Source organism: Palaemon carinicauda, chromosome 20 (assembly GCF_036898095.1).
Source record: "Palaemon carinicauda isolate YSFRI2023 chromosome 20, ASM3689809v2, whole genome shotgun sequence".
NCBI classification, from domain to species: Eukaryota; Metazoa; Arthropoda; class Malacostraca; order Decapoda; family Palaemonidae; genus Palaemon; species Palaemon carinicauda.
In genome coordinates this window covers 35,717,183-35,722,746 of record NC_090744.1, presented here as the reverse complement: position 1 = coordinate 35,722,746, position 5,564 = coordinate 35,717,183, and positions in this window count along the sequence as shown.

Genomic DNA, 5,564 nt, shown 5'->3' with positions numbered 1-5,564 from the left:
TCTGCCGCGCGCGACCCAGGGAAGGGCCCATCGAGCGACCACCAGCGCGATCCCACACGTGAGGCCGCAGGACATCGCGCGGCCAGGTCATCATCGTCTCGTTCCCCACCACGCAAGCGCAGAACAGTGCGCTCGTCGGAGGAGGGGAGGTTTCCGGATAGGTCCAAGGACTCTTCTTCTGTTTCAGCATCTTTGCAGGCAAACCCTCGTTTGGTCACTCATAGGGATCGAACGATCCTCTTCCCTCCAGAGAGAGTGACTGACAGCACGACTGTCAGTCAGCAGCCCTGGTTTGGTACCATTGTCAGAGCTCTCGTGCAGGCTTTTAAGCCTGTATTCTCTGAACTTGGTCACAAAACAGTGGCGGCTTCGTCTCCCCTGAAGAGGAAGATAGGAGTTCCTTCCGTGGTAACTTCTCCAAGGACGAAACTGTCTCCTCGGAAGTCCTTGAGGAAGGCTCCCTCTCCCCCCCAGACTTTCTCTCCCTCCCCTGCGGATGAGGATTTCCCATCCTCTGTGGAGTCTCCACCTCTCCTCAAGAAGTCTTCACAGGTAGGGGTTGAGAAGAGTCTTCCACCATCACTGCTGGAGTCCTGTATCCCTCCCAGGAGGGAGCCGAAGTACTCGAAGACTTTTGCTTAAGTCTTCATCAAGGATTAGACAGGACCCAGCCAAGCCCTTGGAGAACGTCCGCGAGTCCCCCCAGGAAGAGCCTCTGGGGACAGGAGACTTTTCTTCCAGCCCTTCAGGAGGAGAGCTACAGGAGTCAGAACATGCATTCTGGCAAGTTCTGACCCTCATGAGGAGTGTCAATGGGTTTCCGGATCCAGAGATTCCTCCTCGTGAGGGCAAGGACACGGTCTTGGACTGGGTCTATGGTACTCAGAAGCCCTCGATGGCCAGTGCGGCTTTGCCCTGGTCACAGGGGGTTAAGAGTGCCAGAGACAAGGTCGAAGGCCAGTTCTCTGAGCTAGCTCCCTCCAGCCGATCCAGCACTGGTTACAAGCTCCTCCCGCCTCCTCGCGTCCATCGGATGAGGTACTTTGAGATCTTGGAGGAGACTTACTTAGCTCTTCCTTTACAACATTCTCTGGAAGAGCTTACTGGGGGAGTCCCTCTAGAGAGAGACTCCAACCGGCAGGTCTCGTATTCGGCAATGGAGATCCTGAGCCAGGAAAAGGTAGCGAAGTGTGCCATGCAGGCTACTTCGTGGCTGGACATTTGGCTAGGGTCTCTGGGCATCCTGGTGCGGTCTGAGGATCTGTCCAAGGAAAGCACCAGGAAGGCCTTGGAAACGTTTTTGCTCTCAGGCACGCGTACCATCGAGTTTCTAGCCCACCAAGTCTCGAGCTTGTGGGCTAACACTATCTTGAAACGACGGGATGCAGTGGCTGAGAGATTCCATCAAAAGGTCCCCAGTACTGACGTTTGCGGGCTCAGACATTCTTCCATCCTCGGTAAGAATTTGTTTGAGCCTAAGGACGTGGAGTAGGCTGCTGAGAGGTGGAGGAAGTCCAACCAGGATTTCCTTCTCCATAGGGCCCTAACATCGAGGCCCTACAAACCTCCAGCTACCCAGCAACCATGTCCTGTCAAGAGTACGAAGAAGGCAGCTGCAGCCAAGACAAAAGTGTCTAAGCCCTTTCCTGTCAAGGACAAGAAGGACAAAAAGTCCTCTAGGGGAGGAAAGAATCCTAGAGGGAGCGGCCGTGGCCGCAAACGCTAGGATTGGCAGTCCCCCTGCATGTCCACCAGTAGGGGGATGCCTACAAAGTTGCGCGACAAGGTGGCAGCAACTTGGGGCCGATCCCTGGACGATTTCAGTAATCAGTCAGGGATATCGCGTCCCGTTCACGACATCTCCACCTCCCCTGACAGCGGATCCAGTGTCGCTGAGCTCCCTTGCCATGGGATCGGCAAGGGGGCAAGCCCTTCGGGCAGAAGTTGAGACCATGTTGAAGAAGGACGCTCTCCAAGAGGTTGTCGACGGGTCCCCAGTCTGCTTCAGTCAACTCTTTCTTGTAAAGAAGGCGTCTGGAGGCTGGAGACCAGTCATCGACCTCTCAGCACTGAAGAGGTTTGTCAAGCAGACCCCGTTCAGCATGGAGATGGCAGACACAGTCAGACTTGCAGTGAGACCGCAAGACTTCATGTGCACACTGGACCTGAAGGACGCGTACTTCCAGATCCCAGTCCATCCGTTCTTAAGATTTTGCCTATACAGTACAACAAGATCTACCAGTTCAAGGTGCTGTGTTTCGGTCTCTCCACAGCACCGCAGGTGTTCACCAGAGTGTTCACCCTAATATCTTCATGGGCTCACAGTATCGGTATCCGTCTCCTTCGTTACCTGGATGACTGGCTGATCCTAGCAGACTCAGAGTCAGCCCTTCTTCGTCACTGAGACAAACTTCTGGGACTTTGCCAAGATCTAGGGATCATGGTAAATCTCGAGAAGTCCTCTCTGCTGCCCACTCAGAAACTGGTATACCTAGGCATGATCATAGACACCAATCTCCACAAAGCCTTCCCATCAGACGACAGGATAGCAAGGCTGAGGAAGGTCGCAAGGCCTTTCCTCAGACGAGAAGAACTTCCAGCCCAATCGTGGGTACATCTCCTCGGTCACCTCTCATCCCTGGCCCGTCTACTTCCCAATGGTCGCCTCAGATTGAGATCTCTCCAGTGGCGACTCAAGTCCCGGTGGAACCAAGGTCACGATTCCTCGGACACTATGGGTTCTGCGGAACAGATAGACCTTCAGTGGTGGGTGGTAGACAAGAACCTACGAAAGGGAGTGGATCTTCTCGTCCTTAACCCAGATTTGATGTTGTTTTCGGACGCCTCAAAGAAAGGGTGGGGGGCTCACGTTCTGAACCACAGGACCTCAGGCCTGTGGTCAGAATCAGAAAATTACCTCCACATAAACCTGCTAGAGATGAAGGCCGTATTCCTGGCTCTTCAACAGTTCCAACAATACCTGGCGGGCCACTCTGTGGTGGTGATGAGCGACAACACCACAGTACAGTAGTGGCTTATATCAACAAGCAGGGAGGTACCTTTTCAGAACAGCTATCCCATCTAGCAGTAGAGATACTGAGATGGACCGAAGTCCACTCGATCGCACTTTCAGCTCGCTTCATTCCAGGCAAGAGGAATGTGCTCGCCGACAGTCTGAGCAGAGCGACGTAGATAGTGAGTACCGAGTGGTCTTTGGATCGTCAAGTAGCCAACGAAGTCCTGACTTTGTGGGGTTCCCCAACTGTGGATTTGTACACTACAGCGCTGAACTTCAAACTTCCGCTGTACTGCTCCCCAGTCCCGAATCCCAAGGCTCTCTGGCAAGATGCCTTCCAACAACGGTGGGACAACATCGACGTTTATGTCTTCCCACCGTTCTGTCTGATGAGAAGGGTGCTCAACTAGACCAGAATATCGGTCAATCTCTCGATGACCCTTATAGCTCCGCTATGGCATCACGCAGAGTGGTTTCCGGACCTTCTGCAACTCCTAACGAAGCTCCCGAGGGAACTCCCTCCACGACACGAGCTACTCAAACAACCACACGCCAACATTTCACAAAGCCGTAGCTTCGATTCTACTTCACGCCTGGAGACTATCCAGCATCTCCTCACTGAGAGAAGATTTTTGCAGCAAGTTGCGAACAGGATGTCTGGACACCTGCGTAGGTCATCCGCAGGGGTCTACCAGGCGAAGTGGCGAGTCTTCTGTGGTTGGTGTCGTGGAAGAGGTATCTCTCCGCTCAATGCTACTATTCCAGCAATAGCGGAGTTCTTCGTGTATTTGCGGGAGAAAATGCGACTTTGTCTCGGCAGTGAAAGGCTATCGCTCAGCCTTAAGTCTAGCCTTCAGGCTCAAAGGAGTGGACATTTCTTCCTCGCTGGAACTTTCCCTACTCATACGGGTTTATGAACTTACCTGCCCTCAGTCGGAAGTGAGACCACCTCCATGGAACGTGGTTCGAGTTCTCAGGTCTCTTAAGAGACCTCCCTTCAAACCATTACTCCAGGCTTCAGATCGCCACCTTACTTGGAAGACGGTGTTCCTGCTAGCTTTGGCCTCGGCCAAGCGAGTTAGCGAACTTCATGGTCTCTCATACGACGTCGCCCATTCAAGGGGATGGGGGGAGGTAATGTTCAAGTTCGTCCCTGAGTTTGTTGCCAAGACTCAGAATCCAGGAGTGCCGGACCTTCGGTTCGACTCTTTCAGGTTTCGAGTCTTCGTTCTGTAACAGATGACCCAGACCATCTCCTACTGTGCCCAGTATGGAGTCTGAGGCTTTATCTTAAGAGAACGGCTGCAGTTCGTCCCCAGGTGCAAGCTTTGTTTGTGAGCACTGGGAAGACAAAGAGGAGGGTCACCAAGAATACCATCTCAGCCTAGATTCGCAAGGTAATACACCTACTCTTGAATCCTGACCCTCCTCCGTCACGTCGCCCTAGAGCACATGATGTCAGGGGCGTAGCTACATCCCTGGCCTTCAAGAAGAACTATTCAGTGATGCAGGTCCTGCAAGCTGGCGTGTGGAAGCGTCAGACGACCTTCACAGCCCACTACCTGCAAGACGTGACACACAGGAGACTCGATGCGTTCTCTATCGGCCCTGTGGTGGCTGCACAACAGCTGGTCTAAACCTCAGGCTCCTTAATGGACAAGTAGCAGAAGGTTGAGGGCATTGTTACCCGGTCTTAGTCTGCATGAATGAAAAGGTTTGTCTGGCCCTTATTCTTTTCTTCATCCTCCCCTCTCTTGGGGAAAGCAGCATCCTGGGTTCTTGCATAGTTGACCTCAAACCACTGCAGGTAAACCATGCTTCCTTGTGTTCCTAGTATTAAGTTAATACTGTCACGTCCCCATACCCTAACGAGGTGGTATTGGGAGAGTCCTAGCCTTGAGTTCCATCTAAAGAACTCCAAGTCAACTTCCTAGGACGTATCACACTGCATACCTTCACACACAGCTTATGTAGGCCGCAGCACTTGCACAGCAAGACGCTAGCGAGGTGCTGGGACTCCTTATTACTGAGTACTTACACACTCAAATATTGAGTCCCCCGGCAAAAGCCAAAGCCAGTAATGGCCGGGACTTACCACCCTTCCTAAGGGGTGAGTCACCCATATTAAATAGCGTGGTTTGTATTTCAGTTACGGAACAAATGACAAATTCGTAGATAATTTGTATTTTTCCTAACTATACAAACCTTAGCTATTTAATCAAACTTGGCTGCCAGCCCTGTCCCCTGTGAAAGTCCTACCTCTAAGCAAAGTGAGCTAAATCACAGGTGTGTGTAAGGGAGGGGGGGTGGGGTTAGCAAGCTACCCCTCCCTACCCCCTGCTAACTAGCGGTGGGGTAGTAAACCCTCGTTAAAAATCTAATGGCTCGTCATTTCAGCTTCGCCGAAAGTAATCACCCATATTAAATAGCTAAGGTTTGTATAGTTAGGAAAAATACAAATTATATACGAATTTGTAATTGTTCCGTAACCGAAATACAAACCACGTTATTTACATTGGGTTTACCTTTCAGCGCAGCTGAAATGGCG